Source organism: Melospiza melodia, chromosome 5, assembly GCF_035770615.1.
Source record: "Melospiza melodia melodia isolate bMelMel2 chromosome 5, bMelMel2.pri, whole genome shotgun sequence".
Taxonomy (NCBI): domain Eukaryota; kingdom Metazoa; phylum Chordata; class Aves; order Passeriformes; family Passerellidae; genus Melospiza; species Melospiza melodia.
In genome coordinates, this window is record NC_086198.1 from 96,207,480 (window position 1) to 96,225,364 (window position 17,885).

The 17,885-nt window shown below is 41.0% G+C and overlaps 1 protein-coding gene across 8 annotated transcripts in view; it reads right to left on the reverse strand.

The window, feature by feature from the left end:
* The window catches only part of CTBP1 (C-terminal binding protein 1), a 237,609-nt gene that overhangs the window by 44,876 nt on the left and 174,848 nt on the right, over positions 1 to 17,885 (reverse strand). The window contains exon 1 of one of the 8 annotated variants that reach the window (XM_063157945.1): positions 10,564 to 10,664. The exons of the other annotated variants lie outside the window; for them this stretch is intronic. The gene's annotated coding sequence lies outside the window, so the exon portion shown is untranslated. Of the gene's footprint in view, positions 1 to 10,563; positions 10,665 to 17,885 lie in introns of those variants that run through there. 8 annotated transcript variants of the gene reach the window in all.

Here is a 17,885-nt window from a genome sequence, read left to right on the forward strand (position 1 = left end):
TTTTGTTTTTGTTTTTATCTAGTAATTTTGCTCTTATTTGTCTAATATCTGTCAGTGCGCACACAAAATCTTAAGTGCCTGTCAGGGTACAAAAACACAAACATCCCACAAGGCACATCTTGAAAGCCTTTGATCAGAAATAATGTTCCATTAAGGAGAAACAAAATAATCTGGCAACATTTTATATTACACATGTACTTCAGACTGGAAGTATTTCACATCTGTCAAAAAATTACTCAAATTACATATTTGGAGTATGCTGTAAAGATATGCCTAATCTTAACTAATACTCTTCAAAATAAGACTGAAAACAGTATGAATCACACCTATTTAATGTAAAATAAACAAGCAGTAACAGCACTATGAACTATGGTAAAATGTTTTAATTTCCCACCACCATTTAAAAAGCAAAACAAATGACAATATTCAGTAACAACTATATCAAGTACCAAACACACAAAGTCTAAGTATCTGCAATAAAACACACATTAAAAGCAACGTTGCAGCAGTGTTGTTTTCAAGTAACAGATACATGAAAGCAAACTCCAGAGAAAGGCAAAACATCATCAAGGACTGAGCTCTCCTTGGATGTGCAACATCTCAGTGCCTGTGAACAGTGAGTCTTTATCTGTTTCAAATATTTCCAGCTTTATTAAGTAATAAGTGAAAGAAGGGGGAGGATAAATAAATTGGCAACAGTGGAGCTGTGCTAGCTGAGTTCACTCACATCAATCTCAGCTTCTGAGAAATGCTGGCTAAGGCTGCCAGCTCCTGTTAGTTATCCCACAGGTTTTACAGTCCACACACACTGTGACAAAAGCCACAAAAAACTGCTTGGTGCCTTACAGGAATCACTGCAGTGAACTTGGGGATGGGACCTGCAAATTAAGACCCAACAAACTTGAGAGTTGTAACTCTCAGCAGCCACATCTGCCCACAGCTATGGACATCAATCTCCAGTTACTGATGGGGCAGCTTGTCCAAAACGCAGAGCTGAAGGCATGAGCCAAGCCTGCATTACAGACATCCCCACAAAGCACCATAAGCTGGGTTTATATCAGAATATGCCTCCCCTTTCCCCTTCCCCAGGACAGTGACCATGGAGCTGGCTGATCATGGCATCTGGAGGTTAACCCACCCTAACGAGCTCCCAAAGCCTGGCTTAAAATACAACTGGCCTTATATTTCAGACCATAAATTTTATTGGTGGGTGGGTGTGACTTTAAAAAAAAAAAGGCAGAAAATTCCTGCTGGCAGAAACTGGAAAAACAATCTGTTTCAACAATTGCAGTAGGAGCAGAATGATTAACTCCCTGAGCCTTTCCAGTAACAATACAGACCATGCCAAGACTTACTGAAACCCCTGCCACGGAAGAAGCGCTCCTGGAGACTTTCAGAGCAATCCTGAGGATAAACAACACCAGAGCAGACCAGGCTGGCAAAGGAGGGCTGTGCTGCACAGGAAGTGCATCAGTGGCCCTTATCCTCACTCCTCTGCCCATGTACTCAACAGACAGCATGCAACCATGCCTTTCCATTTCAAATCGAGTTATCAGAACTAGCATCTGGGCTGTAGTTTTGATAAAAGTTCAACAGCCACACAGTGTTAATTTAAAATGTAATTCCCTCAAGGAATGAGTTTAGATGTGCCCAGGACATATGCATTTGAACTATGAAGGAAAAAAGAAGAGAACGAATTTTTTTTCTTCTCATCAATAATGTTACTCTTCTAGCAAGTTATTTTATTCCAGCAGGTTTGGGTTTTTGTTTGTTTTGCTTTACACCACAGCCTGAGCTGGAAATATTCTTTGAGAGAAAACACCGCTTTTTAGCTTTGTCATTACAACTGCTTTCAGAGTATTAATTTCACATTATGTTTTAAAGACACTGCCAAGAATTTATTACAACATAAAATTTCTAAATGTAGCCTGTATTAATGGCTACACTCTGTGTTTTTCTCATATTTTAGATGCTGTACAGGAGTCTGTCTCTGAGAAAGAAACCAAATAATCCAAGTGGAGCCAACATCAAAGGCTTCCTTTATTCTGATCCCAAACACCAAAAGCAATTTCTCCAACAGCACAACTGTACTTTGACCCAAGAACGTTAAACTATTACCTGAGACACTCCTTATTTTCCTTATCAAAAATCTGAAGATAAGCAAGCGTGGGGCCTTGGATAACCAAATCATTTCCACAAGGTTTATTTCTTTCTTAAGGTCAGGAGAACACACTCAGATGACACTAAAAATAACAGTATGGAAATGTTTTACATATTGAACACTGGCCAAGTTCTTTGTAACTCCTTAACTTTTGTTTTTTATTTTGGGAAAGCATCAAACGTGATACATGATCCTCTCAGCTGAACATCATGATGCTGTGTGTCAGCAATCTTTACAGTGAAACAACAACCACAACAACAAAAAAAATACTGTGACGTGTTTAGGCATGGGAGAAGGGAGGAAAGCTGGAAACTTTAAGGCAGACAGCTAAAAACTTTAAAAAACAAATATACATATATCTATATACACACAAATACATAGTCCAGACTGCTAAAATGAGCATATTTAAACAGGACAATTCAACACAGTAGTAAGGATTCTGGTAAATAGGGATAATAAAATCCCTCCAGTTACACTCCATTATGTTCCTCTGAAAAGCAAAGCAACTCTAACAAACGCTGAACCTTTGCAAAGGGCTCCTTAAAGCTTTTTTCTCTCTCCCTTTCTGGATCCTCCCACAGCCCCTGACCTGTCCTCTGCCAATATTATGAAAATGGCTGATGATGATTACAAACTAGAGAACAGTGTAGTAGTAAAACTGAGCAAATTTGGACTATAGTGAAATCAAAATCCTGCACCTCCCATCCAGGGTCCTCTGCAGCTTAAATAATCAAAGTTAAATAAATAGCTTTTTCTGAAAAGATACTCATTTTGAAGGTAAGCAAACAGGATGTATAAAAAATGACAAGCTCACTGAGAACCAGCCAGTAACAACAGTCCAAGTGCCAAATACAACAGGCAGTTTAAGGCCAAAGCCGGGTTTATGTTATCATGTTACATTTAATCATAATATAACCAAAGCAATGATGTAAGAGAGCTGTTCTACTGAGCTGTTCTTCAAGTACAAATCTGAGTTTCAATTACAAAGGCTCTGGTCTCAACAGTTAAAGCTGCACAGAAAAACAGTTCAAATTGGGAGCTATTTCCATGACTTGATGAGTGAAGCAAAATATTTCTTCCCACACATACCACATACTGAAGGGGTTTAGGGAAGGTTTTTGAACATTTAAAGATCTTTCTGATGGTGAAAAGTCAGAAGTGGTTAAAAATGACCTACATTTGCATTTTTTTTACTAGGGTTTATAGTTTCTTTTAGTCTCTGCAGTTTAACCATTTTCAACTTGAAAACGGTCCATTCACATGCACTAAAATGCTTTGCAGATAATAATAAATTTTTCAGAGCACAAATCATGTTCTGTCTCTGCAAATTGCATAAAACATTTATCAGTGCTAAAAAACATCAGTACCAGGGGAAGGATTATAAAAGGAATTACTGAATCCATTATTAAGAGTTAGAGAATGTTAAGGCGAAAGGGCACTCATCACTCTCGACATGGATTTCTTGCCACGGTCTCTCTCTGACTCTGGATTTTTGGTGTGATCAAGCACTTGCATTTTGGAAAATGCATTCACTATCACATTTCTCTGTAAATACAGTGAACATGACAGTCCATAGTTTTATTCCAGCCTGTGTGGTTTGGCACAAAAACAAACTTGCTGCAGCTCGTGTGGCCGCCAATGTGCAGGCAGAGACATTTCCAAACGTGCCCACGGCACATCTGTGCGTCACACAAATGCCATCTCCCCCTCTCCCAGTGACAGCCCCAGACTTCTGCAGCGACACACTTGCTGAGAAACAGACAATTATAAAAAATGGACCTCTTCTGAAACAAAATACGGACTGACAACAGTTGGAGAAGCAATTAAATTGGTCTGGTTTCCATTCGATCGGATGTAGAAAAAAAATCCCAAAATAAGAAAGCTTACTCTGATTTTTCTAGGTTTTTGAAACCAGAAACAGGAGGGACGGCAGTAGCAGGATAAACAGCACCATGCTGAAAGGCTGCAGGAACACTCTATTTCTGCAAGCCAACAGGAAACACATTACTTTGAATTTTATCAAAGATAATCATCACTGAGTTCATGCAAAGTAAACTGGAAACTCATTTGGTTGCTCAGAAAGTGGACAAGGCATAGGGAAAGATGCTGGAAAACGAGTTTAACTGCTTCCTACTGACTGTGATTTCTGAAAAACTGGGAGAAAATGACAGCTGAGAGCTTACTCAGTGCAATACAACAGCTATCAGATAACTCCCAGAAACCAAGAAACCATTATGACTATTTTCCAGAACATCACAGAAGAATATGAAGCTTGAATCCTTGAACTTGGGATTGATGCAGAGTAACAGGTATTCATAACATGTTATTTTCCCTATTTTCTGGATATAAAGCAAACCAAATTCATGCAGGTATATCACTGCAAAAGCAAAAAACCAGCAGTTACTACTTCTGCTCCCTAACTTTGGTTACAGCCATGCTCCTTTTGCTTAGCAGGTACTTTGACAGCACAACAATTATTTCAGAAGAAACTGTAGCTTTTAAAACATTTTCATCAATCTTTTAATTCATTCTGTTCCTCTGGGTTGGGATTGTCAACTCAGTTACAAAAGGAAGATGAAAAACAAGTGCTGAGAATAACAAATGAAATGTGAAAAATAACTCTTTGTGATGAAAATTGTACATCCATGAGTAGCCCAGGTGAGAGCCATTTATTTCATCTGCACTGTAAACCAGATTAAAATAAGGTACACTCAAGCAGTGATTAAACAGGTGCTGGTCAATGAAGTTAATGCTTTCAGAAGAAACTCCACCTGTGCTCTTTGTTTTTTGAATAATGAATTAGCCTTACTTCCTTAGGAAGTCTACACCACCACAATACATTGTGAAATGTGACCCTCAGGCTGAGATAAAATTCTCAATTTAATCAGAGCTATACATCCCTTAAAGCTTATGTTAAATGGTTCACATAAAGATAATTAAACTTTTATGTTAAAAATATTTAAAGGACAACATAACTAGTAGCTTAACTCTCTGGGAGGTCTGACAAGGACCCACAGCAGAATGTGGAAGAGCTTTCCACCATATGGGATTTCAGTGAGTAGTCTACCCACCTCTGGATAGATGAATTTGAGAAGGGACACCAGCCACACTCAACATCTGGTTAAAGAATGAAAAACATCTAAGAGGCTGTGCTGGTTACTGAGAGTTTGGTTCCAGAAAGAATATGAAAGAAGAGTTGAATCTACAGCAGAAACATTACAATTCAGTACAGGGATTGAGTGAATGAACAGTGGGAGTTCTGTCCTCAGTGTGGGTCTCTGCAGCCCCTCCTGGGCCAGCAGTGCCATCAGGCACTGCAGGGAGGGATGGCGAGGGGAAAATCAGTTTAGTACATCCTGTCACCAGTTCCTCTGCAGTACACCAGGACTGGGGTGGGACCCATTTTCTTTGTGAACAGATGTGTTGGGAGAATGAGGGTGGGGGCTTGAAGGGAGGAAGGAATGGTTTTACTCTGCAGGATGAGACACTGTCACACAGGAAGCACCAAGGCCCAGCGTGACACTTCTTTTCACAGCTGCATTATGGTTAGTGAAAAATCTGCTCTGTAAACTGCTGGGAAAAGCCCTCATCTGCTGTACTCAACTCCAAGAAAACCACTGGCAAGTAACTGCAAGAACAGTTTTGGTGGAAGAGTTTGGCATGAATCTAAATCTTTCTTTTCCACCAAAGTTATCTAAAGAAAATATGAAATGCAAAAATAAGGGGATTGCACCTAGAGGGATTGGTTTGCTTTGTTTCACAGTTACATTTTTTAAACTGTCCAGAGGGAATGAACAATATGGTTGCTGAGTAATGCCATGACACTTGTAACACAGGACAAGTGGCATGAACAAAGTATTTCTGACCTGTAGGTCTGCAGTGCTTTCACTGAAATTTGTTAAATGCTGCACAGACTTATGGCTTTGAAATGGAACAGTGTGTACTTCAACTCACAGAATAAAGCAAAAGCAGTTCAGAACTACACCCAAACAGGCCAGATGAATTGACTGTTTATTAAACATGTAAAATGGACTTATGAGCAGTACCAATTGAATTTATTTGTTTTGCACACTCCCTAATAAATGGTTAGTGAAACAAAGTGTCTGAAGCCTGGAACAGGATGGAGAAGAATGAGCCAAAGTGCATGAATTCAAATCTCATTTTTATTCTGCATATCCAATCTGTATAAAGCTTTTCAGACAAAGGTCTGGAGCTGTTAGGAATGAGATTAAATCTCATCCTAAAGAACTTGAAAGCAACTACACTGGAAACAGAAATTCTGCAACTGCTTGTAGCAGATCTGAAATTAGATAGTTACCAATAGTTAAGAGTACTTATTTAGATAGTTCCAAATCTCTAGAAATGTGAGCAAACACTAATAGCCTAACTGCTCTCTGAGAAGATGAGTGACACACCTGCTTTTTCTCCAAGCAGCAGCTGCTGCAGGACACCATCACAGCACCATGAACACTGCTCCAATAACTATAAAAGAGCCCCAAAATGTGACTTTTGCCAGTATCGAGGTATTTCAGGAACTTCAAACTCCATTGACTAAAATCACAAAATATCAATGTAATTATTCCCTTACTTTTGTCAGTCCTGATCAAAGCAAATTGCTTAACTTTTTTTCCTAGTGAAATGCAGTGAACTCTTAAAGCAAACAGGACACTGCCAATAATAATAAAAAAATAAAGAGCAATGTCAATAAATACATTAATGAAATGAAAATTAGGTGGTGTCATTTTGTCTTATTAAGTGTTGGGTACTTTCTGAGCTTAAACTAAGGTTTGGTGTTAGTCTTTGTCTCACTGATTCTGCCAAGTTTTACGTATAAAAACCCTTATATGAAGTACAGTCTTTCTAATACAGCGCACATGATGCAGTATTTTTTTCTTCCTTTAAGGGTACATTTTTCCCTGTAAGACATAAGGCAAGATAATTTACATTGCATTGGAAAGCATGCATGTATTAATGATGGGGAATGATGAGGAACATAAATAGTTTCCATTTTCACATTCAAAAACAAGTACCTGCAAATTAATGCTAAAAGCAACTGGCCTATAAAGGAGCCCTGTTTCCATGCCAACTGATAACAGAAAGACATATAATTCAACAAAAAAATGAATAACCTACACAACAAGAAAATAAAGAGCAAGGAGAAGTGCTGGAAATCAAGATTCTGACCATACCCAACTATTTTACAAGAATAGCAAAGAACAATTAAATTGCAATTTAAGACATGAATGGTGTGCACCTAATGGCACTTCATCATTACAATACTTCTAAAAGCTGTCAGTCTCTAGTGAAGAAAAACAGGATCCAGAACACTTCTATTTAGGAGGAGGGAACATTTGTACAATTCCTGTGAAAGCACCAAGTTCCTTTCAGTGCACATCTTTCATAAGGATTTTAATTTTTTGTCCTTAAGGCCTCGCTTGGCACCTCACTCACAGACTGGGGTCCTGCAATCAGTCAGCAGAGCTGCTGCTACCTGAGTGTTCACTGCAAAATCAGGGACATGATGAGAAATGAGCAGATATGGATCTGCACACGAGCAGCTCACACGGCCTTGTGCATGTATTTATCTGATGTAATTACATTTTTCCATGTGTATGAGCAAAATTCAGCTTCACAGCTGATAAAACTGTGCTACCACCAACAGTACTACAGCAAACTAGAAGTTCATAAAGTTCATCAATAAAATCATGGGATATACAGTCCACACATGCCAATTTCTACTTAAAATTTAAGCGAGGAAACTTAGAAATACTGAATTGACAAAAATGCTGCTGATCTAAATATAACCAGCTCCAAGATACTGACATTTACATTCAATAAAACCAGCAGTTTGAGTATATGTTCTTTAAACCTCAAGAAATAAATAACCCCAACTAAAAGGTCCATAAACCCTGTGTTCTAAATGAATACAAACTGAAGGCAGGACAATAAATTGCCGTTTCTAAGTACATCTTTATTTTATCAGGCAACAGTGCTTTTCTTCCTATTTAGCACTTAAAAACATATTAAAAGTCATTAGAGGTTTAAAACAGATAAAAATTATGGTTACAGAACTGGAAGTTGGAAAAACCACCACTGATGCATTTCAGTCCATTTGAATTTTACTGTTTTGTCGCTTTCTGCATAAGTAGGGAATAGAAAATTACAAGTGCTTGTATCCACCCAACTGACTTCATATTTCTGTGAACACAGAGGTTGTTACATGACAATGGGCCTAAACACTGCATGGAAAAATGCAAAGTTCACAGAAAATGAACTTTAGTTTCATTTACGAGCCTCAGTCTGCATAGGGACTTCAATGACATCAGCAGATGAAAGAAAATAATTCTACAGCCATGTTCCAGCTTATCCAGATAGCATGAAAGATTAAGGGTTTCATAGACTTTCTTCTTCTGTCTGTTCAGAATTTACTAAGAACTGAATTTTTAGACGTGTGTTGCTTGCTGCCCTTTTAAACAGGCATTGATTTTTCTAGGAAAAGCTTTGCCCTTCAAGGGCAATAAGTGTATGTATTCTAGTAGAAAAGATCTAAGCTGAAAAGTTTTTAAGTCACCAAGATTTTTTTTTTTTTAATAAAACCCATGCTCCCATCACAGCTCAGAAAACTATACAGCAAGCATTCAGCATCCCTGAAATTTTTTAGGTCTCACTACCTTTCTCCAAACTTTCCCTAAGCTGGCCATAGCCAACTGACTGCATTTCTGCTGCTCTGGTGCAAGCTGAAAAATGACAATTCAGTGTGGAGGGGCCAGGATTTCTGCACCTTGCTTCATGTATAAACATGTATAAAGCCTAAAACTACTGCTTTTAGGCTTATATAGTAAATTCCTGTGTGGGATCCTTATAGAAAAAAATAATAAAAAGAAAAATCTACACACAGGCCCAAGACGCTGACTTTCCCAACTGATTAAACTCCATGTGTTAAGTCATGTACATCACAATTACCACTGTGGCCTGCCAACTCTTCAGGAACTCCTGAAGTACAAAGATATGAATTCCAACAGGGAAAAATGTGTTTTAATAAATGCCAATCAATGTGTAATATTACAGAAGTTATGAAACAGCAGCAGCAACCAAAAGCTGCCTGTGCTGGGGCTGGCTGACAGTACCTGCACTCCCAGCTCCACGCTTCCCTCACAATTAATTCCTGCTATGTTTTGGAAGGACTAGGAGTGACAAAGCTGAGGAAGATGAAAGGTCACTTCAGCTTCTCACACCTTCACCTCTTTTTATCAATTGTCAGAGAATCTCTTCTGTTCTACAAACACCTTTCTATTTTTTGGAGCCTTCTGAAAGTCAGTTTTATACTGATGACATCGTTCCACTACCATGGATGAAATCATCCACAGAGCGCACGGATTTTTCACACAGCACTGCCTTGGGCAAGATCTTAAAAGGCAACAGAGCAGAAGAGTCCATGTTATTTAAATATGAAGAGATGAACAATAATGAAATAAAGAAAAAAATTAATCATTTTCAACAGCAACAACTGGAAGGGCAAACAGCAACAATTTCATGTTCGGCAGCACTTCTTAGCCTTGGCCAGCACTGTCTGTTTATATAACTGAAAGAAAGAATGCTGCCCTGAACTTGCCCATTATCCCACAGAAAAGGCATTGTGGGAATGTTAGCTTTTACCTGGCTAACTTCCAGATGCTGGCAGAAAAAACACCCTTTTAAAATTTTAGTCAACTGAAAAATACTTGACATTTTTCACATTTTACAATTATTCCAAGTTATGTATAAGCTAACATAGGCCTTGAACTAAATCCATATAAAATGGTCGTAGTAAGATGATAGACTGCTGTGCAAAAGAAGGAATTGAGGGGTCTCAGAGCCAAATCAAACAGCCAGTACTGCATTACTCAAAGCACAGCAGCTTCGCTGAAAGCAGGTACATTTCTAGAATAGCACAAATGTTTGCAATGTCCATAAGAGCACTTGCTGGACAATGAGAGCAGGAACTAAAAAAAAGTGCCATCCCAATTTCAGGAATGCAGCCTGATGCTGTGAAGCCGAGCCAGCAATGTGTGACCAGTATGCTGTTTGAACCCTGCATTCTGTCATACAGGTGCATCTTGCTATGCATCTAATATCTGCATGGGAACCACGACAGGAACTGCAACACAGAACCATCACAGAATCATTTAGACTGGAAAATACCTCCAAGATCATGCAGTGCAACCTGACACTGCCAAGGCCATCACTGAACAATAGTCCAAGTGCCACATCTAGAGGTTTTTTAAGGATCTCCAAGGACAGTGCATCCACCACTGCCCTGGGCAGCCTGTTTAAATGCTTGAAAACCTTTTCTGTGAAGAAATTTTTTCCAATATCCAGTCTAAACCTTATAATTGTAGGTGTAAAGGTAAGTAAGGTCTCACCTCAGCCTCCTTTTCTCCGGGATAAACAACTGGACACACTTCAGCACCTCAATGTCTGTTTTGCGGCGAGGGGCTCACAGAAACACAGGATCCAAGGTGTGGCCTCGCAGGGCTGAGTACAGAGGGACAATCAGTGCCCTGGTCCTGCTGGCCACACCACTGCTGACACAGCCCAGGGTGCCACTGGCCTTCCTGGCAATGCTGTGGCTCATGTTCAGCCCCCCCGACCAGAACCCCCAGGTCCTTTCCACCCACTGCTCCCAGCCTGGGGCTGCAGGGGCTGCTGTGACCCAGGGGGAGGACCTGGCACTTGGCCCTCTTGAACCCCAGACTCACCGATCCATCCTGCCCAGACCCCTCTGCAGGTCCCTCATGTCCCCCAGCAGGTCAACACTCCCACCCAACTCAGTGTCATCTGTCGAGTGCCCTCAATCCCCTCACCCATCAATAAGAATATTAAATGGAACTGGAGAGAACCAAAGCACAGTAACTCTGGACTTGACAAGACCCCAACAAAAAATGAGCAAAAATCCCCTTTCTGTTTTAAACAGAAGGTATTTTTCTTGCTCTTTTCCATCTGGCACTTCAAGTAGCTGTCTTTACTTCACAGTCATCTTGAAGTTTTTAATAAGTCGTACAATGTGCAAACTCAAACTGAAAGAAATTATCCCTTACTTCTTCTCTTCCAAAGTTCAACTGGTGAGTAAAAATAGCTCCCCATCATGTCTCTGCTTTGCATCCCAGCAGGAGCAAGGGTACTCAGTGCTGACACACCATCGCCATGCTCCAGTGCATGGCGCTGCAGCCTCCTCACTCACCAGAACTCTGCTGGTTCATTTGCATGTGTGTCCTGTCAAGCTAATTGGCAAAACACAACTTCTCCATTCAAATTTACAGGAGGGGTTTTTGCTGTTTGAAGAGGACGAGCTTTAATGGTGGAAATTACATTTTCAGTTTGGAGAAAGCAAGCCCTTCAGTCACAGTGGAATGTTTTGCACAGCATTGTGTTCAGTCAAGCCACAGGTTGTGTTTTTAATAAGTGCATTTACCTTAAGCCAGTTCACAAATGAAAGCTCACTGCCTCCTACACTATTTCTGTGTGGTAAAACAAAACACAAAAAGATTGACCAAGCATCTCCGCAGGAGCACCATTAACTAAAGAATCCCATTCTAAATTGGTGCCATTTCCAGCAGATCCCAGAGTGCTTTCCCAGGTAAGCTCATCATTTGCATGCACAGGATGCAGAGTGGGATGGGGCACAAAAAATTAAGTGAATTATGCCAGGTCACTTCTGAGGCTTCTCACAAACGTGACAGAACCACCATGAGCATCTGGAACATTCCACAGCAACTTGGGACATCTGCTACCACTGCCATCTCTGCTGCCCTTTCTCTTCCAATTCCCCTGGCAATAATTGGACCACATTTGCCCCAAAAGCCAGTACCTACATTTGACTTCAGTAGTCAACTAAGATTTTTAGTAACCAGAAACTTCTTCTACAAAAAAAAAAAAAAAAAAAAAAAAAATCCACCAAACCACCAAAAAAAACCAAACAAAAAAAAAAAGAACCAAACAAAAATCAAAATCCAACCAAACGCGACCCCAAACAAACAAAAACTTCAGGAAAGTGATTCAGTTCTCATGTAGGACATTAAATTCCTAACACAGGTCCTTCAGTGATGCCTTTTATAGAGGCACAAATCCCACACAAAGCAGCTGTATTTATGCTCAAGTGTGCTTCAAAACTAGAACACACATGTCTAACAATGTCATTGCAAAGTACAAAGTAATTTGGTTTTCCTGATTCCTAAATATCTTAATGCAAATGTGAAATAAGCTTAGTACACTCAGTCCCACTTTACTTACTTAAAAAAGAGTTCAAACAGGCTTGCACTGCCTTAACTAACTCAATTTAAAATCATACTTAAGTAAATGCAAGCTGTTTCCCAGGTATTATATGGCTTATTCACTCCTTTCACTATGCACTCCTGTGATCAAACACATCTCAGATGTAACAGGTGAGGTTATTTACTATTTATAAAAACAACCACTGTTTAGTATTCTTTTTAGAATTAGTCTTCTAAAATGAAAACTAATTTTGATTCATTCTCTTTGAAAATCTGAGAGAGAAGTAGATGATTTTGACATCATTTTTTCCTGCAGAAAAAAATAAAAATTCCCTTCCGCCAATAAATCTTTAGGGCACTTCAATAGCTGCTGGAATTGTGCAAATACTTCAGAATATTCATCATTTCTATGAGAGAATATCCCCAGGACAGCAAAAAACCCCAAACTGAATTTTCAATTTCTTGGGAGTTTTTTTTTCTCTGACTGTGAGTGTAAGATAATAGTTTCTATTTCTGTATTTGTTAACATATTTTTTAATGTATTTTTTTAAACAAAGCCACAAAGCTCAGAAAAATCACTAACAGAATTTAACAGACTTAAAAAACAGTTCAGATGGAAGATGGTAGCAAAGTTATGAAAATCAATGCAAAACTGCAATATTCCCAGTACTTCAAGTTCTCAATTACTGGCTCCATGCAAGACACTCTTTTGTACTTTCTTAATTCAGAGGACTAAGAAAATAAGACTCATGATTTTGGAGAGTTCCCATAATCCTGAGTCTTTCAACTGAGTGGCAGAACTCGTTCCTCAACTGCAAGTAAGGAAACAAACCAATCCTGGAACAGCACTTTGGTAGAAGTGTTATCCTGCAATAACTCAGGATGCAGCCAGAATCCTGTCCATTTGTGAGCCCACTCCAGCTCCCATCAGTACCAACCAGCAGCTGAATAATACCATGTCCTGCAGGATCCAAATCTGTTAAGACAGGAAAAGTTGTGCCTGCAGCTTGCTGTTCTCCTAATTCCTACTAAAAACCTTTCCTGTTTCTTTCTCTAAGGAGATGGTTCTCACTGCTGAATACACAATGCTGGTTTTAAATTTTAGATGGCTGCAGGGTGGTCACAAGACAAATGCCAAGAATATTTGCACACCTCTCTATTTACAGTAAGAAGGAAAATCATCTGGATTCAAAACACATGAAACAAAGACATGGTAAGACAAAGCCTTGAACACAAGTCTGCCAAATACAAACAACACACATAAGCAGACCCAAAAGGCAATGTATTGTGAAACCTTTCAAAACCATACAATACTATAGGAATTAAGTAAACTGCAAACTCCCCTGCAATACTCTCAGTCATAGCTAATTTGTGATTTCCTGTACGCTCAGTACTGACAGCACAATGGAGCCTCTATTGTGGGCCTCCTCCCACAAGCTTTTCAAAAATGCAAGACATTCTTTTTATCTACACTGGCGTGGCCAAAATACATTGAGCTCTACACAGATAAAAGGTCGTTTTAGACGCTGCTTCTGTTCATAAAACTGCAAAATAAAAATGTGCTGCCTGGTGGTGCTGAGCATAAAGTTCACAAAGGAGCAGCGCTGTGGTGGCTGAACTGCTGACCACACATCTCAGGCAGGGCACATGAAGGAAGCCACTTCAGTTTGAGGGTAACAGAGAAGGTTCCACACTGAGAACTCTGCAAATTCAACACAATTCAAATCAGCTTGGAGAGTCTCACAGGAGCTGAAAAAAATAATGAAAATTTGACAGAATTCATGGGATAAAGATACTGCAGTATTCACTGCAAATCTTGATTGAGAGTGAAGGTAGTAAGTGCTTTAGGCGCAAGTAACTAGTTTATGGAGGTATTAAAAATTGATATTGCATACTTTTTATCTTAAAGGATCCTGAAAGCTAACACAAGCCAACCAAAATGAACAAGACCTTCTGCTGGTAGCAGAAATGAAAGACAATAATCCTGGCACAGGACAGGCTGAGAAAAAACAACCAGCACAGACAGTATGCAGACACAGTAAGCAGACAAAGTATGCAGGAGAGAATTTGGTGGGGACACAAAATAAAACCTAACATGCTGCACTGGCTTTGATCAGCACCTTAATGACCTTCTTAGTCAAAAAATAATGTGTTAAAATGGAATTAGCTGCCCAGTTCCAGTCAGCATGGGAACACACACAGAATACTGAATTACTCAAGATCACTTCTCAGGAACCCTGATTATATGAATGGGAAAATCAACGACATGAGAAAGGCTGTGATACACATTAATGCTGCTCACTGAAGCACCAGACACACATTAAGATGGTTGGTAGACCACAAATGCGAAAACGCTCATTACCCGGTTGAAAATAAACAGTTTAACATATCTGGTACAACACATTAAAGTGAAAAAATATTTAAGCACCAGTTTAAGAGTTTGGAGACTGGCTTGTGGTTATCTCTGCTAAACACTTTTGTCCTGCATGACTCTGCACAGACTGAACCGATGCACTCAGCAAGAGACAAACTGGCTGCAACCATCTAATGAAATTTGACTCATCTGGGAATTCTGATGAACTGCTCCACACCACTGTTTCTGCTAAGCCATACATTTTTCCTTGCAGGATTGAGAGTGCTGCAAATATGCAAAAAGCAACGTCAATTTTGGACTGTTTGGCTTAAAATAGAAGGTTAATTCTGAGAATCCATATTCAGGTAAAAATACCACAGAAGTCGATGGAAACTTCGCAATTACAAATTAAAGGCACGGGGATCTGCATCAATGGCACAGTCATCACCATCTGTCAGCCCCCAGCAGCACCTCTTGCTGACTCTAAGTCTGACTAAGAGCTGCCTGGGGCAGTTCTCTCTTCCTACAAAGCCTCCTGCACATCAGCCCAATCCAACTGGAGAGCACACACATCCTGGTACAGCTCCTTTCTGGCTCATTCTCCCAACTCCTGACTCACCCAAGTGCTATGATGACATTCTGCAGAGTGAAAAGATCTATGTGTAGCAGCAGATGATGAAAATCCCCTGCAGTGCTGCTTCTCTCCTGGCTCTTTTCTGAGCCCTGCCTGGCCAGGGCATTGTCTGAGCACGCTGCAGGACAGCCCCCTGGCCATTCCCCTGCCTGGCCAGGCACAGGGTGGGCAGAGGAGTGCCAGAGGACAGAACCCAGCCTGGTGGGAATGCAGCAGGGACAGAACCCAGCCTGGTGGGAATGCAGCAGGGACAGGAACACAGCCTGGTGGGACTGCAGCAGGGACAGAACCCAGCCTGGGGGGAATGCAGCAGGGACAGGAACACAGCCTGGTGGGAATGCAGCAGGAACAGAACCCAGCCTGGGGGGACTGCAGCAGGGACAGAACACAGCCTGGTGGGACTGCAGCAGGAACAGAACCCAGCCTGGGGGGAATGCAGCAGGGACAGAACCCAGCCTGGTGGGAATGCAGCAGGGACAGGAACACAGCCTGGTGGGAATGCAGCAGGGACAGAACCCAGCCTGGTGGGACTGCAGCAGGGACAGAACCCAGCCTGGTGGGAATGCACCAGGGACAGAACCCAGCCTGGTGGGAATGCAGCAGGGACAGGAACACAGCCTGGTGGGAATGCACCAGGGACAGAACCCAGCCTGGTGGGAATGCAGCAGGGACAGGAACACAGCCTGGGGGGACTGCAGCAGGGACAGAACCCAGCCTGGTGGGACTGCAGCAGGGACAGAACCCAGCCTGGGGGGAATGCAGCAGGGACAGAACCCAGCCTGGTGGGACTGCAGCAGGGACAGAACACAGCCTGGTGGGACTGCAGCAGGGACAGAACCCAGCCTGGTGGGAATGCAGCAGGGACAGCCTCAGAGACTCCCACTTGCCATTCCACATGGCAGCCACGGGCTCATTTTCCTATTGATCATGTTTGGAGGGTGGGAGAGAAGAACCATCTGCCACATGGCAGCACAACAGCAGCGAGCCCAGCTTCCAGAGGCAAAACTGAAAGCAGGACAGCTCTCCTCTGCTGCCCCAGGAGCTCAGCTTTCCTAAATCACTATCTGCTGTGGTTAGACCCTGCCCTGACTGCCCAACGAGCCCTGGGTGAGGCCTAGTCCCTTCTGCACGAGCCCAGACACATTCAGGTCAATGTGCACAACCCTGGGCTGCCCACTGAGGTTCCCCCACTGCACACACTCCTTGTCTCAGGAGGTCACACGTGAGCCAAGCACAGAAGGTGCCAAAGCAACGCCTGCTCTGAAAGGCAGCAGAAGTTGTGCCCTTGTCATGTTCTGCACGGCAGTGTGAGAATTCACTGCTATTAAAGCTTTCAGCACATCCTGCCAGGACAAACTCCCATCCCTCTCATCACAGGGTGTGCCTGTGTCCCGCAGCAGAAGATGGAATCTGTCTAAAAACACTGGTGCTGTTCAGGAAGACCATTAGAGCACATCCAACAATACAGAGCTGGACTGCTCACAGCAATCTGGAACTGTGACTCAAGTCAAGTAAGAAATGTTTCCCTGCTTCCTTCCTTTTTTTTTCATTGTGAGTTGGCATCAGAGCTCCCCTAAATAGAGCAAAAGGAGAGGAGGGGTAACGTGGGGAGCTCTGGCACACAGGCAGAAAGCGTGAACAACTTGCACTGCAGACTTATGTAACTTTGCTGCTGGTGACACAACTCGCTCAAGGGTGGTGTAGGCACGATAAGGGACATCCACTGACCTGTAAATAGAACTATTAAAATATGCCTTGAAATACCTCACGTAAAGCAAAATTATATAATCACATTGCCTCCTGCTTTAATAGTGAAACAACAAAGGATTCATATGCAACAGAAATGAAAGCTTTCTATTAATACCTCAACTTCAGAATTAGAGAATTAGCTGAACAATTGTCCCCAGTCCCCAGGGCCAGCTTTTTCTGCAGAGGATCCCTTCTGGCTGACTACCCTGGAAGGTTTACTGCAAAGAAGTTCCTCTAAAAGCCCCTTGAAAAATGCAGGTATAAAAAAAGAGATGAAAATGCAAGGATAAGCAAAAGTCATCCAAAATAAATACCAGCACGAAACATGCTATTGTATTAGCTACACTTAATTCAAAGAAAAAAAATAAAAAAATCAAATAATGTCAATTTTCAATTATGCTGATTAGAAACAAACTGGATAATTAGTAAATAGAATAATAATATAGGAAACATGATATGTTTGAAATGAAGTGACAAAAATATTCCAGAAGAGAGAACAAGCTAATTGATAATCTTCCTCAAAAATTAATTTCTCATTCTGCTATAGCAAACATAAACACTTTTTTGTCGCACATCAAAAAACAATTAACCTATTCATCTAAGGCACAGATGTTTTTCAGGAAAGGTTTTTTTGAGCAATTTTTTTTTTTATTTGGCATTTAATTTTACCTTGTGATTTATTTTTTTTTAATTATTATTTCATTACTGCTGGAGCATCCATAGGGCAAAGACCCAGGT